Raw genomic sequence first — 18,348 nt, 5'->3', positions numbered from 1 at the left:
AGTATTCTTAATTAGTAGCAACCATGGAGAAACAACAACAAAAAAAACCCAACCCAAAACTCAGAGTTGGGTCAGATACAGATACTACCACCCAGCTTAGGCTTTTTGCTTTTTCCAAAGGGGGTCTAACGTAACTCTACATAGCACCAACTTATAAGGTTGTATCTTGAACAAAGACCAGAAAAAGCAGTTCAGATGCATACATGAAAATTTACAAAAATTAAAAGATGTAAACCTAAGCAATGTGAAGATATGTTGAGATATCATCTATAGATGATAGATTAATTCATTACAATCATAGATGATTCATTACAATTTGACCAGCTTTAATTCTATGCCTTTAGGTGGTGGCTTAATAAAAGTCAACAGCAAATGACAGACTCACCTTGAGTGTCATTCAGTTTTGTGGTCAACTGGCATGCACGCCAGATGCACCATTACATGGAAGGAAGGTGCAATGTTTAAGCTGCGGCAGCGTTGGACGGTATTCCCTCACACACAATAGTCTGCAATGACTGACAAATGGATTTCTACAGACAGCTTCTCAAACAGGCCTGCATTTACAAGGGATGATGCCAAGCACTTTTCTTTTGTATTTCTGAGGGTCTTTATACTGAGAGGTGATGCTTGACATTTTGGCATATTGATGTGAAAAGCACGGATATATTTTCCAGCAGTTTTGCATAAGACATATGAGAACCAGAATGCACCTGTCACAAGTTGCCAACCGTAATATGTAGCTTGTAAGAAAACATAACCTCTGGGAATATCCAAATGATATTAATATAGTATGGCTAAACAGACAGAGGCCATAGTCAGGCCTGGCATATAAGGGCACAACTGCCATTGACTTTGGATGGTGTACCACTTCCTTACACCATAGCTGTACATGGTCCGAAATGACTATCAATTTAAAAAAACTTCATGTTTGAGTTAATCACAGGCATAAGAGTAAAGACATATATTTATATAACCTTCATTTCTTTCAGGGTTATTATGAAAGCATTTGAAGTAGAGTGAAGCAGAAATCACCTTTAAGCCACCGAATGGCTTTTTCCTGAATATCTTCACTCAGAACATATACGCTATTTCAGTGCCTAAATGATGGGTTCAATCACTCACAACAGTTCTTACTACACTGTAATTTCTCTAAAAGTAAATAAAAATAAAAATGTCATATATAGAGACACATCTGGAAATAGAAATAGTAAATTTTCTGCAAAAATAATTGGTTAGAAAATTATTCTTCAGGCACAAGTTGAATAATAGATAGCAACTGCTGAAAATACTAGAAGATATACAAACTTCTGAAGTTATAATGGATAATATTTTTAATCTGAGTAGGGATGACAATGAAAAAAGTTCTGCATAAAACTGGAGAAATATTTCCAGAAATACAACCATCTATGAAATTTAAATAATTGGTTTCCTCCTAGAGATCATCATGAAACAGTAGTATATCGATCAGTACTTTCTCATGTTTTCCCACATGTACGTTGTTACACTTGCATTCTTATTCAACTTATAAGCATCTGTAACATACAGAGAGCTCAACTAAATTACTTTTCTAAGATACCTGATAAAAAGATGCTTAAATTTTGTTCAGACCATCAGTTTGTTCATAGTAACAGCTTGCCTGCAATGTCCTAATAATGTTGAAAGAACTTACTTTTTAGTCTAATAGTATGATTCTGACCCAACAGCAAATCAAACACAAAGAGACACTAGAAGCGTAAGTAATCCCTCATCTACACTAACAGCCTCAAAATCACCAAATCTAAAACGTGTATAAATTCTTTGACAATCTAAATTATCAATATGCTAATGGAAGATAATCTGCAGCTGCACGATTCTCACACCTACACCTGCAACACTCCTCTGTTATGACTCCTCTCCTCTAATCAAATCCTAGCACATTCCTAACAGCCAACTCACGTAACTTCTTGCACAGGCAATACTTTGCTATAATTTGTTTCCATTCATTTTGTTTATCATCATTTGCACTGAAACAGCAGTCAGGCAGTGTGTTTTAATTCCTGTACACTCACAGTAAAAAACAAGTTCATACCCCTGAAAAGCTTGCAAACCCCAGTCTCGCAATATTTAACATAATTACAAATATGTGATATCAGACCTGACCTTGCATTCCAAAAAGTGCTTCAATGAACCAAAATTCCCACTACACTGAGTGGAAGCAGCAACATGTCTCATAACACCTGAAGTCTATCATATCCAATCAGTACAGTCAAGTGATACACAACTTAATTTGTGACTGAAGAAGCACAGTTACTGAGTGATGTGCATCTTGCAATGCTGCATGCTGCAATCATTTTTATATCAAACCCATGTAATCACTAGACAGCCCTGGGGAACGCTATTGACTAAAGAAACAACTGATAACTTAATACTCAAAATGAGAGGTCTGACTAGATACCCTAGGACCATGCTGGCATGTTTGTTATCACACAAATCTCTGCCACTGAAGTCTCTGTTCCTGACAACAGGGATCAAATAATTAAAAAAAAAAAAAAAAGCAGCATTGTATATTTATAACATCGTACAATTGTGGGTTAACAGCCAGATCATGCTGCAAAGCGGCTTAATTCTGTGATCTTCCTACAATAGTTGACTTCAGATCACTAAAAGCAATGTGGTATTAAAAAAAAACCAAACACATATTAAGTAGTTTATATTTTAAACCCCTGCGTTTGATCTTAAGATACTTAATGTCATGAATTATGGAACAGCATATGAACTCCTGAAAATTGATATCAAATTCACAATAGATGAAATTTCATTAAAGAAAAAAAGTGCAACCAACAGGTTTAGACTTCTTGGGATATTGTGCTATAGACAGAAATACAGAAAACAATGGCACTGGTTTTGTTTAGTTTTTAAAGGTTGGCTTTCTGTAGGTTTTGAGTCTTTCTGAAATTATGTACAAAGAAAACTAACAGAAAATTCATCATCCTCCTCCATTTTTGTCTTTTTTTTTTTTTTTTTGTGATGATCTATGGTACTGCCAAGATGATTATACTTCACCATCTGGTTAACCTTATCAGCAAGACACTAGAAAACAAATCCTGTGCAGTACAATTTTATCTATACTTCAGTTATTCTGATCACAAGCAGTTATCCAAAACTATGAAAAATTGTTATGGAGTCTTGAAATGTGCTGAATAAACCACTTGAGACTGAATTCAACCAAGGGCTCCTGCACTTTCCAAGGAAAAACTTATCCCACAAAACTCTACTCATGATCATGGTTTTCACGACTGAGAATATGCTACATTAGATACTAGACAAATAGGTAATACTGGTTGGTACTGGTATTGGGAGAGAAGAGCTCAGAGCATCCAGAAGCAGGTTAAAGTTTTTCATAAGCAAAAACCCCCAAATATTCCAGTCTTGGTAAATTATTTGGGACCTAGGAAAAATAAGCAGCAATGACATTTTGCATTTGAATCTTCAGGGTAGAACATACATGTTTATCCTACAGAATAACAGTTACATTGAAAGTCTCACACAGTAGTTATCCATATACATGAGAGAGAAACACCTTGTATTTACAGCGTAAGAAATAAGCAAAAATAAACCTCTCATACACTACGCAACGGTCATGCTGATAACCATAAGTAATCTTTTAATAAGAACGCTACATTATTAGAGCGATGTGGTTCTGTGTTAATTCCATGAAAATTGCCTCTTCCCAGTTTTTGAGATGCTACAGTCTCCTAAATGGGCCAGAAACTAAAAGAAATATAGGCCATGCTAGAAACTGAAGTGCAAGCCATCAGCCATACTGACTGGTTCTTCTAATTCCTCAGTGAAAAAGATTTGCCAGAGCAGATTTTTTTCTTGTAGGCATTCTCAAAGAAAGGACAATGATCTGTTTTTCCTAAACAGCACCCAGGAAATCCTCTTATCTAATTATTGCTCCATTGTCTACAAAGGCTGAGCCTTTGTGAAGTAAGGGCAAAAATCCTAATTGGAGTTAGTAAAAGAATACCTCTCCAAGAGTGATCAAAAAAACTTCCTCAGGTTTTCTCTTCCATCTTTCTCTGGCAGAAATACCACAGTCTTACTGTCTATTGTAAGGCTGCTTCTAGCTCTCATCATCAGAAAGAAATAAAGAAAATGAGAAGAGAAAGCATAAAGAGGTAAATTGTGACTACCTCACAAGGTAGTCAATATTCAGCAGGTAATATTCCAAGTCGATTGTCCATCCTTAACTTTTTGATGCAGCAGTTTTTAAAAACAGAATTCAAACTGATCAGTTTTAGTCCTGTTTAGTCCCATGTCTGATACAAGGTCATAAACAACACAGAGGTCTGCTCTGTAAATGAATGCAAAATGTTCTACTTGTACATGACATTTCGATAGGTATGCAGAGCTGCTTTGGGTTTCTGCCATGGCCTTTATCTACCACTAAAGTGATAAACAAGAAAAATGAGTAAACTGCAAGGAGGTAGGGATAAATTACCACAGGAAGGCAGCACAGATAGAATCAACAAAAACTGCCTTATACTCCATGCCAGGCCCTAGTACAGAGCATGGTTAGGTGTGCGTGGAAAACTTGGATCTCAGTGCTGTAGAAAATATATGGTATACTGCATCGCACTGGCTAAAGAAAGGCTGCTATGAATTATAGCAGTCCCCAGAAATTCTCTAATTTATGCCAGAAGCTGTCGTAATCCCTCTCTTGACAGAGCCTTCTGTATTTCACCTCCTAGGAGAGTAGCATCAAATGATCTGCCTCACCGGGTCATGTACATTACAGGAATACACATCTTTTCCAGCAGGACTTCAATTTAGTGGGCAGTCCACCCTGTTATTTTTGGAAAGAACGAAGCCAGTCTCTTCTGATAAACACCTCACTTGAAAAGAATTGAAACAATTTTATTTTACAAAACAAAACAGTCAAATGCCCCTGTATTTATTGTTACCCAAATGAGAGGCCAGTAACACAACATAGGCTTACCCTTAATACACAGATTTTAGAGAACAACTGTAACCCTGTCACAGTTCATAGTTCACCAATCTCAAAAATTACCTTAGAGGACCACCACATCCTGCTAACACTGAACTTGGTGTTCTGCATTCCAAAGGAATTCCATCACTCTTAACCACCCGTACAATCTCTCTCTTCCTCATACCTACAGAATGCCAAGAGCTTTGAAATGCATTACTATGCAAATATCTTGGGTGCCTTTACTACACATTTATATTGCAGAGTAATCAATAAATTATTATTTCAATATTTATTGGAATCTCAGAATAAGAAAGAAGACAGATTACACAAATCCATTTTAGTTGATTAATGGGTACTCCAGCGAAAGGCATACACTGATGGAGTGGGTCAGTATGCAGACTATATTACTGAATATTTCAGCTCGGTTGTAAATATAGTATCTGTTTCTCTTAGGGACTGTCACACTGAGTGCAGTATAAAAGGCAATAAATTTCAACAGATTAATTAACTCTTTGGTTACTGGGGCTGTGTGTCACCTATCCTGGCACCTAATAAAAAATCCTTTAATGCCAAGACATAAAGAAGGGCCTCTTTGGAAATGAGTTATTAACAGCATTTCGTGAATAGATGGAGAAATTGTAGCCCAGCCATTTAAGTGTCATAAAGTGCAGCAAAGGCTGCTGGAGGCCTCTGAGGGACGCCAGGCAATACCATAACAATCAAATCTGAGATGGAAGAGGGATTGAGCTGTCCACTCAGAATTTTTATATTGTCAAAGAGCAGCGAGGAAATAATGTGATCAAGAAGTGAATTAACCTTGTGTGTGAAAGAAAGGGGATGATCTGATGGAAAAGGCAGTAAAGTAAAAATCACTCCATAATGCCTACATTGCAGGCTGGTCATGAGGGGCCCCTAATGTCTGCAGGCTGTCAGGGAACAGATCCAGCCCTCTAAGTACCATAAACCCATTACTTGCATTAGTCTGTAATTGGAATACATTTACTCATACTTTTTAAGTTCTTAGGGTCCTGGTGCTGGCTAACCACACAGCATTAATTTCTATAAATGTTCTCTGTTTCCATCCTTGTGATAGAACATGGACAGTCTTCTGGGGCAATTAATACTCAAAAAGGGATGGAAGACTTATATACCATGTTACATTCATACATATGTCTATATTAAACCATACTGTTTAATCTGGTTTCCTTGGTGTCAATTCCCTATGAAGCTATGCTGGCATTTCCAGTAAATAACAAGCTGCAGAAATTTGCACTGTTGGAATTGACACAACCATATGGGAGGACTATACCAAGGAGGAAATAATCCATACCAAGTCTAACAAGGTTGCTTTGACCTAAATGTCTTTAGTAACATGCTAGCCAAGCAAGAGGCAGTGAAAGTCATACAGTATACTTCTGTCACATAGGAGTATGCAATTTTTTTTTCTCCTTACACAAGACAAAAATTTTCCTTGGACCACTCTTTATGGAGGTGATGGGCACAGCCCAGGAGTAGATTATGTTTACTGGGCACAAGCCTCTTACGTATACATCATTCACAATCAGATGCGACACCAGTGAAGCCTAGTATGAACAAAATCATGCATGGCCATGCACACTTAAATTGACCCACAAAGACACAGGTGAATTACACAGTGGGCTCACACTTGATGTTTTGTATGTTTAAAACTATTTTCTGTTATTAATTAAGGCTGCCTTCCTCACAAAAAATTTGTTCACTATTACCTCAAAGCAGAACATATGACAGTGCAATGAGAGCTAAAGACCATCTAAGCAATTGGTTGCAGCATCACTATACGGACTGAGCACAAGAAAAGCATCCTTTAAAGGTCTAACAAATCCTTATCCTGACTATTAGAACTAACTAGAATTACAAAACCAATATGCAAGTTTAACAAAGATTTTAAAACGTACTATGGCTGTCCAAGTATTCTTACTTTAGCGAGGAAAATTTAGTTATCATCCATTCCAGCATACTTTAGTCCATCTAGCAATCAAAGTCAGGTTGAGAAATGCAAGCATGCAAGGTCTCCTTGTCACTGCCAAGAATATTTGCCAAAAAGAGTGTTTCCTAGCCAGCCACTGCCCTGAGAGCAAGGGCACAGGACTTCTGGTATAAGTCATCTCTCTCAATAGTCATGTTCAGCCACCATCCTGGGGATACCACTTCCTCTTGGCTTACAATTCTCGTCAATCCAGCCCCTAGCACTTCTGACACTCAAAATCTGAATACAGTTTTAGTTTAACCAAGAAGGTTTATTAAGAACTACTGTTGTATCTAATTTTCAGAGGGCCTAGAGGAAGTACTTTTGCAGCTCTCACAGTCCACCCTTTCCTCTAACAAACTGGCACTAATAAAAAAATCACAACTGACATTCCTGTAAATAGCACTTCATAGACAAGCTTTTGTGAAACAGTGTGTTTATATTTATGCAGAGGATTTACTAACAGCAGAAAGGGATATAAAATTAAACAATTCATTTCATAAACAGAAAGTATTTACTACTCATGGTGAATGTATTCTCTTCCTCAAATTCTATTCAGTAGGTCAACAATAGCAGGAGTTGAACGAGTTTGGAAAGCTTTGGACGTGCTTGTAACAAAGAGATTACATTATGAATATAACCGTTGAGTTACCCTTCTCTGCTCCTTCAAGATTGTCCACACTCTCTTATATGTTCATGACAAACATAGAGCAGAATACCTTGTGTCAGTCAGTATTATATCCACTTTTAGCTACCACCAGAAAATATACAAAACCTGCCTCTAGAAGCATCTCTCCAGGGCATGGAAAAATGCATCCCTAATCTTTCTGTCCCTTTTTTTCAACCAGCCAAATATCCAAAGCATCTAAGTGAACAAGCAATACTGGAGAATACATTCAAAGCTGAAATAAGGTTAGTCACTTCGCGACTCTGAAGAACAACAAACAATGTATCCAAATCTATTACCCAAGAAAACATGGAAACAAACTGTGCAGCCCTGAGCAGATTTAAAAAGCACTTCACCAAAAAAAAAAAAAAAAGTATTTGCAACAAAACGGCTAAATGAAAAAGTCTTTCTCCACGTCTGCAGAGCAGCAGTGAGTGCCAAGCAAGGCTCAAGTACAGCAAAATTAAATCTAGCAGAAGTCCAGGCACAGACTGCCAAGCATTGTGTGCAGCAGGGATACAGAAACCATTCGTCCTGCTCCCAGACTTCCAGTTCAGTATCAGGTGAAAACACCTCATAATTTTTAGTGACCTCACGCTGATAATCCAATTGCTTGAAATGAAAAATAGTTTTGCCAAAGAATATTAAATTCAGGCAATATTTGCTGAGCCTAATGGCATTTGAGCACATGGCCACAAAAAGAGCAAGACCAAAGATCAATTTTTCAGATTCTCTTTCAGTGTGGTTGGAAACAGACACTTTGCTCCTCAAAAAACATTACAAAAATTGACACCTATATGAAAAGCTTGTTTAGTAGTTCGGTTGCATTTTTGTTCCCTAAAACTTATGGCTTCTTAGTCCACGGGCTTCATGTTCTATTTATGAAATGGGCACTTCAATCCACAAACTACTAGGAGGAAAATTTACTTAACCCACAGTACTGTTCACGTTCACATTCGTGATCAGAGAAGCCTTCCTAATCCTGATTAACTCTTGAATCTCATCCAACTAAAATCAGGTTGGATGAAACTTTTTTCGTGACTATCCTACATGCCTAAAGATTTCTAAAAAAAATTTCACAGAACAGAAACATACATATATGAGTAAATAAAAAACTGACAAATGCACTGAGCCAGCAAAATTTTGAGAACAAAGACAAATCTGCCTGTCTTCAACAACAACAACAACAAAAGAAAAGAAGAATCAGCCTACATTTTAGACTGCAAAATGAAGTCAAACTCTCCTCAAAGCTGAAGCATTCTGGGACAATGATCACTGGGCTGTGAAAGGAATTAATGAGCTCTAATAGTAAAAGTACTACTGCCCACTGTGTTATAAATGCTTCACTCACTTCTTCAGTTTTCTCACCTATAAACAGGCACTAGAAAAAAACCAGCATGGTGTTGAAAGACTACTTGTGAGAGCTTACATCACCTTCAGAAATTATCAAAGACTGTACTAGTTCAAAGTATTATAGATAAATGGCTGGACTAAGAGACCACATTTCTATGCAGATGACTTTTCACTTCAGGAAACAAGCAAACAGAATGGTTTTCATTCTTTTGTAATGGAAAATGTTATAAATGGATGGTGTAAGTCATGAAACATCACTGTTCATTGCTTAAGGTCATGTCTACCACCAGACTCAATCACTTTAAACTGAACTCCTACTCAGTTCAGTTTTGTAGTCATGGAATTTAAACATCCACATGGGCACTTCAGCATGTAAAACACTAAACATCAAGAGACTGAAGAATTCGAGGGAAAATTACACAAAGGAACTTTGTTTCAATCTAAAATAGAAAATCTGTTGGTTTTCGAAGAGTCACTGAAGTACGTCCAGACACCTCAGCCAAAAGCAATGATTCTGGTTAGTGAGCCCTGGAACCATTGCGCTGGTGAGTGAACTATCAAAGAGTTCCTAATAAGGAAGTTCAAAACTAGCAGAGCTCTAGCTACTTTCAATAAGGAATGGCCTTTAAGATAGCTGAAGCATAATATCTTACAAGCAAAGGACCATGAAATGAATATTTTCATATAACCAGGTGCTCCTCTAATACAACTGTAGTGTAGCATGTTTTCAGAATGGCCAATTGTGATTAATGCTCACACAAACAAACAGAATAATACGAACCATGCTTACCAGTCAAGGCGTTTGCCACAGCCAATACCATAAGAAGAACAGTTAGTCATTTTAGTAAATCTACAAAATTTATTTTTCCCTCTAATTTCTTTTTCTCTCCTGCAGTAAATATGAAAAAAAGAATTGATTAATCTTCAAAATTAAATGCACTGGGTACACGGGAACTAAAGGCCACTAGTTTCTATCTAAACAAAATTTGTTCAACACTACCTTTAATCCTTTACAGTGAACCCTGCTGGTTCTTACTTGTGGAAGGATTTTCTGCCACCAGCTTTTGTGCCCCAAGTAATTTTTACCTTACTCACACACCATTAATAATGCTACTGCTCCAGGTATCACTAAACAATATAATTAATGGAGTCCAACTACGCTGCAACCTAGCCATGTTGCAATGTGATTTCGGTCTATAAAGAACATGCTGAAGGCCTTGGCAGAATTGGCCAGATTGCCCCAAATAATAATGCTGTGTAGGTTCAGAAACAAACAAACAAACAAACAAAAAAACAAAAAAACTCACAAAACCCACAAAAACACACCACCTTCAATATAACCAAGCAATTGGAATACAACTGTAATAAACTGAGAATAATGATCATGTTATAATGCTACTTAACTTATTCATAAATATCAGTTTAAACTGCTTAGCAAAGGAAAAAAGCTTGCAAGATGGACCACGGGGAAAAAAAAGACTTTAGATTATTGGCCTAAGTTCAGCAGCAGAGTTAGCAATTTATGGACTTGATTATACCTTCAAAATGAACAATAACCCAGTAACTACTGCAGTAGAAAGGTACTAAATTTTTATGATATGGGGTAATCAGGTTGGCTACCAAAGACATAGTAGACATGCTGCAAAGAAGAAACAATTCACATTAAAATAGCCGAGTAACAAATTCCCTTCTTGAAAAGGATATTTTTCTTTATATGATGTCTTTAGCAGACTGTAGGCTGTTTCTTTAAATGAATGCATATGACACACTGAATTTTCAGGCACACTTGGTTACAGAAACAGGCACTGCACTCTACATCATGTTTAGAAATAAATAGAGCTGTCATACCTGGATTCATATTGACATTTACATCAGACTCTTAATCTGTATAGATTTGACGTATAGGAAAAAGTCCATCACCCCACATATAAATGATGCTTATATATTCATAATCAAAATTTTCTTGGTTGTTTACTCAGTAAAGCAAAACTAGTTTCTTTATACATCTCTACTATGGCAGTAAATAGTCTGACATTTCAGCATATTTGCAGACAGTATGCTATGTTATTGCAATTACTGTTTATTTCCAGCAAAAAATTAAGGGGCAAAAATTATGGTGATTTTTCAAAAAAATAATGTATTCATTTTTGTAGAAGGTTGAAGAGAATTGTATTCTTTGCTTCATGGTGTAATGGGTACTCACAGACTGTGGAATTAGCAATTTCATGCAAAATCAGTAAACTTTTCACTTTTATTTAGTGCATGAGTTGCTAATAAAAATGAAATAAAAAATGAAGTACCCATGACGACTCAATAAGCACTCAAAGGAATGTAATGCTTTTTTAATTACTTAATGCCTACAGGAGTAACTCAGTTGCTATAAAAATTATGCAAGTGAAATTATAAAATAGAACATTCAGATTTTAATACAAGTAATACCCAAATATTTTTATGACTCTACTATGGGTTTTCCAATTTCTTGCTATCTTCTAGAGCTTAAAACAGTTCTTATACTGTCCTCTCCTGAAAGTTTATGTAATGAGTTGAGCCCAAAGTTGGGCACCATCCCCATGCAGTTAAATGTTGGATGCATCCATAGGGATTTCCAATGAAGGCAATGAAGCCACATGTGACATGAGACGATTTTTACGACATCATTGAAGATAACTGTCTAGATATCAATTTATCTTTGTCAGCTGCATTAATTATGCCACAAAATATTTTTCTGTTTAAGCATTTTAGATAGACTCTGGACACATTGTATCTTACCCTATTTCAAAAAGCCAATACACGATGTTTTAGAAGGAGAAAAGAAGGCTTACCAATATAATTAATCCTAATAAAAAGAAGTCAACGTAACACCAATAATGCTGATAAAGCTCAACCTTCAAAGAGATAACTCTTTGCCTGAAAGTACACATACAAATCCTTCCAGTTATTTACCAAAATGTGTGGAAAGGTTGATTTCTGTTTGGTTGGTTTTTAAAATCATATATTTACAAGCTAAGAGATGTAATGCTTGTCAGCAAACTGAAGAATGTAACCAAACTTCTTAACTGGGTATTTCTTGAAGCAATAAAATTCCCAGTGTAATCCAAAGCCCAGGGGCTCAGGTATCTGTGAGTCAAGGCCAGGTTTTAAGCAGCACACTGTGTAATGTCTATTCAGGTTTACTAAGTTGTGAAAGACTACGTAAGCTAAAGCCACGCAGGAAAGGAAAAGGGAAAACATAAACTAAAGTGAAACTGCTGAAACAGTAATAATAACTCAAGAGCTGAAGTGAAAAATACCAACGTGACACAGTACAAAAGACTAAGAAAAAACCTGAAGAGTCAGAAGAGACACTTGACAGACTAAGGATCATCCTGTTCCGAGGAACAATGGAGACCAACACTTCCATACCTTTTGGAAAGCTCATCAGATGTCTGCATGGAAAGCGGTGAGATGTTAGTGCTTCACCTCATGGCACATTAGCCCTAGCTATCCACCATGCATATTAGCAGTTGGTAATTGCTATATACTGGAACGCTATACATGATATGCTTGCACTCTTTCCATGCACAGTAAAAGCTGCCCAAATAAAAAGTGACCGCACAGAAGGTGTATTATACCAAATGGACTGTACATCATATGAATTAGTATTTATTTCTATTTTTCCCTAAGTTATTCCACATTATAAATTCCCCTGGTTAGAGAGGTTTATTTACTGTAAGTTTATACAAACTCAAGCACAAGTGAAGCCCTGTCTTGCTTGAAGACTCTAGATGCTATAGTAGTAATAATAAAGAAGATTCAAGCATGATTAGGAGACTTTCTTACTAATGGGAAAAAGGAGATACTTATTATGCTAATGTGCACAATTTCAAAAAAAAAATATTGTTATAAAAGGACAATACTATGGAAATAAAATGCTTAGAGGTCTTTTCTGACATACATTCTTCATACATTGAAATACCTACATAATAAACATTTTGTACTTCTATTGGTGCTACAATTAAGCTTGCAAAATGTGGGGGTTGGGGTCTTGGGGTTTTGGGCAGGCAGGGTTTGTTTGGTTGGGTTTTTTTAGATCAAAACCCATCTCTCCAGTCACAACTTTCTTAAGATAGCTATCTGCAATAGTATTGCTGATTATTTATTCTAATGCACAGGGTTTCACCTAGTCAGAAAACACAGGCAGCCTCTTGCTATTAGATGGGAAAGAGATGGTTCTTCAGGAGTCCATAGTAGTCAGTAGCTGCACAATGATCATGTGCATGTCTGAAAGCACACAGCACCCTGCTGCCTTACAAGACTATCGCCAGCTGGCTTGACCAGACCATTAGCACAAGAAAGCAGAGGTCCTGTTCACTGTAGCGGAAAGTAGGCCATGCCAGTAAATGTGCATTGACAATATAACACTGAAAAGCATCAACTAACTCTGCTTACTGTCTCTGTTCGTCATGGTAACATTGAAATCACACAGACAAAAATCAAAAGTCGATACAGCATCTGGGAGATTAAGTACAACTTTCTTGAGCGAAATGATACTTTTCAGGGGTGGGGGGGCGGAAGAGACAAATGCTTGCTCTGCAGTTGCCTCTACTCCTCTTCTGTAAGCTCCGAAACTTGAACAATTCACATTTCTAAGATGTTTTAGTCATTTTCATTGTCTTCATGCCATTTTAGTATAAAAGAGCAGGTAAGATCTTGAATACTAGGATCTCAGCGTAAGACAAATACTTAGAAGCAAAGCCACTCTCTTGCAGGCCCAGCACCACTGGTCCAGCCCTCTGATTACACAGTAATCATCAGCCTACACAAATTTTTCCTATGGCCTGTTAAGATACGGCAAACGATGGTGAGATTGTACAGAAGGAAGGACGTGGTCAATACATCACTCTTACCTCATCAGTTCCACACTGTCAGAGAAGATGCCAGAGGGTGAAGCTGGCAGTTACAGAAGTCTCTGGCTTTGACAGCTTTGATCACCTGCCTGTTGCAGAAATTGAACTACATTTCTCACCAACAAGACCACAGGAAGCTGGACCTGGCACATGTCAGTTCAAAAGAGATTCCATCCAATGACAGGTAAAGAATATCTTTGACGATGACTCTCTGGCTACTCTAGTAAATTCCCTGTAGTCTCCAAAATAGATTTTAATGTATGGAAGATATAACTTTATGTTGATTTGGGGCAGGGAGAAATAGGCTCAATCAATCATAAACATTTTCAGTGGATACTCTTTGCCATAGTGTGCCATATGGATCCATTCCCAGATAACTGCAGGGCAGAGATTAGGACAGCTTAATAGAACTTTTCATAAAAATGAGTTTGGCACATGGATGACAAGTTCTCAACCCTTGTAAAACAAGAGGAAGAGTTAACACAAGAGGGAGATCTGCATTCCCTTCTTACCTCAACCACTGAAGTCCATATAAACCGAGACATATGATTGTGTCTTGTAGCGTACCAGTTCTGATGCCCGTAAAGCAGTGACAAAGCTACTTCACAGAGTGCTGTTTTATCAATTCATGTTTGCAAGATAGTCATAAGACACTATAAAATATCAAAAAACCACCCATGAGTACAAAACAAGTGATGTGAGAATTCATTTCAAAACCTGCCCATGCGTAACGTTAGTTTCTTCAGCTTACGTTACGTTATGGAGTTTTTCACAATCTTTCTTGCCTTCAGAAAATTTGAGAATACATTATTTATAGTACCAGGTCTTTAGTAATAAATACAGTATATTGCTTTTAACGGCAATTGTGGTTAATTCCCAGCTGATTTTATTTTTCTAGCACATCAGCAAAGTATACAGAGTTCTTTGACTCAAGTTATTAACCGATATTATTAACTAATTCAGCAGAAGAAACCACTGAAATGTAAAAATTACTTCAACCCTCTTTTAAGAGGAATTAAGATGTAATGATGAAAGAACTTCAGAAACTCAATAATTTTTATTCAAATTTATTTCAACACGATATAAAATATTTTGATGCTTATCTAGAACTACCATTCTCCAGCCAAGCCCGTGCAAACCTATTCTCTCCCTAAGGCCACCAATTAGAAGCATAAAATAGACCTCATATTCTCCTTTCCTTCTTCTGAGGGATACCAATCCTTCCTTTCCAGTACCCACTTGACACCAACAAAACTGTTTGTTTTGCCTTCCAGGAACATACCTTGCTTGTCAAACACCTACCTTTCAAGTTCATGTATCTCAAAATACTGTATAACGTCTCCACTTACCCATTCCGTGACCTTTACAGTACTCTTCAGTCCCAGATATATCCAAGTTGAGAATCTCTTAAAGCTCCCTACAGCAGCTCCTTAGCTGAATACTACAGAGGCCAAGAACTTAAATGGCTTCAAAGCAAGATGGACAAAATGATGGAGGAGATGTTTACTAGTGGCCATTAAACTATCTAGACACAACCTCCACACAAGTTACTAGCACAAGCCGGGGGCTATGCTAGGAGGAGGACTGCTCAATGTATCCCCAGCTCCTATGCCCCTCCCTAGACTCCATCAGGGAGAGTGAACAGACCTTTGATCTGACCCAGTATTTGTTCTTAGATTAGGTCTCAAGCCCAGATATCCCTCAACATTTCATCAAAGCACACACCACGTATCTTCAGGACATATAAAAAGCCACATCCTTACTCAGCAAAGGTGCCAAATCTTACGCTTCAAGAAAGAACATCCATCACATCTTCACCTCTCAGAAGCAGGGCCTGAATTCAAACTTTGCACCGCCATGATACACCCTATTATTTACAGTCTAGAAGGCCCTAAACAATTACAGAAATCATGTGATAAGACAGTGAGAAATTTTTATATAGAAAACATTCTATCAATCAACCTGCCTCACTAGTACTTACTCTGCCATTGTCTCCAGCGTAGCACAAGACCTGCAGGCACAAGCGCGACAGCTTTTACTCACATGCTCTGGAGTGTCATCAGTGCAACGCTGTCAATTTTGGGTCATAACACGTGTTTAGAACTGCTTATGAATAAAAAGTTATTCTAAAGAAGGCTGCTTGTGACCTAAACCAACTGGTAAAGTTACTTTAACTCCCTCAGATCACAAAGTAGAAAATAATTTGAATACATCCTGGCTTAAGCACAATTTTTCTGATATCAACCAGTTATGACTGCAAAATTCCCTAGGATGTTATTCCAGACAAGTGGTAGAATATACATCTGCACACCCACTCTCTCTGAAGAAATTACTTACTGTTTGCATTTCCAAGTACGAGCATGTGCATGCACCAGTGACAAGACAGAAATAATGAAGTTGTATCTAGACAGTTATCAACACTTGATAGATTATTTGTCTGATCATATGTTCCATGGTTTAAGTGCAATTTAAAAATTTAAAAATCAGTATTACATTACTCTGTAATGTCAGAGGCAGAACCTTAATTTAACTTTATAATTCTAGATACAATAGCTTTCCCTTGAATATGAAGTGATGTATCACACATTTCAAACTGTCTATTCTATAATCGTAGAGCTTTTTGTTACTGTTAAAACTGCAATTTAGTTTCTGAGGCGGTAAAATGCAGCAGTACAAGGAATAAATTAGAAAAGGGTTTAAAAATTAGAAAAATCATTGCAGCTGAAATTTAAGTACAGAAAATTATAGGAAAGGATTCAGAAAACATTTATTAGAGAAGCCTAAATAACATATGCATTTTAAGGTAAAATATGTGCTTTTTAAATTGCATTGATACTGTGATACTTAACTAGCCATCCCCAGTTTGGGTAGGGACTTATTCCTAATTTAAAAAATATTGCTAGCAAAAAGCCAATCAAGTCTTTCTTCTACATATACCTTATTTATTTTGTTCTCATTCCACAGCATCTCAGAGTAACAGCAATAAAAATCTGTACAGAGCTGGCAGGAAAATCTTACTGTGAAACATATGGTATTAAATTATCAGTAACACCATCATATTTGTCAACAGAAGAGAGCTATTGCTCTTCCTCCCTCTTCCCCATGCTACAGAGATGAAAAGCCTCTCTTCTTTTTGTCAATCAAGTTTCTAGGTTCACCTAACTCCCACAAACTCAGCAGATGACAAGTTACGACAGCCAAAACGCGCTTTCATCTAACCAAAATACTTACTTTTGCATAATACTTGGTTGTCTTGAATGCAAACCCTAAAGCAGAATTCATAGAAAAATAGGAGGCTTTGCCTGTAATTTCCCCCCATTTTTTGTGAAGACAATAAACCAGTAAATTACATTGGTTTTAGCTGTATCAAGACTCACAAACTGCATCCTCATTTGCATATATCATGTTTTAGTCAACACAGCAGATTCTAAAATTATTTATTCAAAGCCAAAAACCACACAGCTCTGAGAGGTGGATTCAAGCTTTTGAAAGTGGTATTAATTTGCCTTTCATGCTGAAATATAACAAAAAACCCTCATTGTTTTGCTTCATTAGCTCCATTTTATTTATCAGCCGGGCGAAAATGTTCGTGGATACTTGTGTCACTAATGGTATACCTATTTACATGTTTCACAGGGAAACATACCTGTACTGGGTAATTTTTGCACACATCGGAAATATTTTTTACTCCTTTAAATTCTTAATAGCAACACACACTATGCCGTCCATAATCCACCAGCAAAAAGCCAGATGTGCACCTGTTAAAAATATTCCATATTTGTGTTCTCTTCGACAAACAAGAAATGCATAACACCTTTGTCCTGGTTAATTCCCAACCTACTATATAGGGCATGGGTACAGGCATACCATTTCACAGTTGAAAAATTAGAAATGCTCATATTCAAAGAGCTGAAAAACAATCTAGGCTAGATGAAAATACTACAAAGGTGGCATTTCTAAGTTAGACTGTAGTGAACAACAGTTTGTGTCAATAAAACTACAGCCAACAGCATTACTGTGTATCCTCGCCTACGTATTCCAGAAGAAAGACATAGGATTAAGTTTGCGCACAGAGTAAGCTTCCCTATTGGTACCTTGAGTTGGTCAAGAAGGAGAAGTACAGAGAGGCAGCATGAGAACTTTGAGATCTTTAATACTTCCACTGCCTCTGCTTGTGATGTACAATATCTATTTCCTGGATAAACAGAGAAGTTAAGTCCCCAGAGTCTGAATCCAGTACCTTTCATAAGCCCTAACTTCATTTTTAAAAACGATAAAAGAAAATGTAATTTGCTTTCCAGCTTTACCAGTAATCCATACGTGTTCATATTGCAGACTGCAAAAACATCTGTGAGATCAATAATAAACATCCTACTCATGGTTCATTCTTCTGCTTTATTTAAAGAGAACATTCCACAGCATACACCCCGCTCTGCACTTTCTCCAGTTTGAATGATGGAATATG

This window comes from Nipponia nippon, unplaced genomic scaffold, assembly GCF_047370975.1.
Source record: "Nipponia nippon isolate SJK-2023a ecotype South Korea unplaced genomic scaffold, ASM4737097v1 scaffold_1, whole genome shotgun sequence".
In the NCBI taxonomy this organism is placed as follows: Eukaryota; Metazoa; Chordata; class Aves; order Pelecaniformes; family Threskiornithidae; genus Nipponia; species Nipponia nippon.
This window is presented reverse-complemented; position numbering follows the sequence as displayed.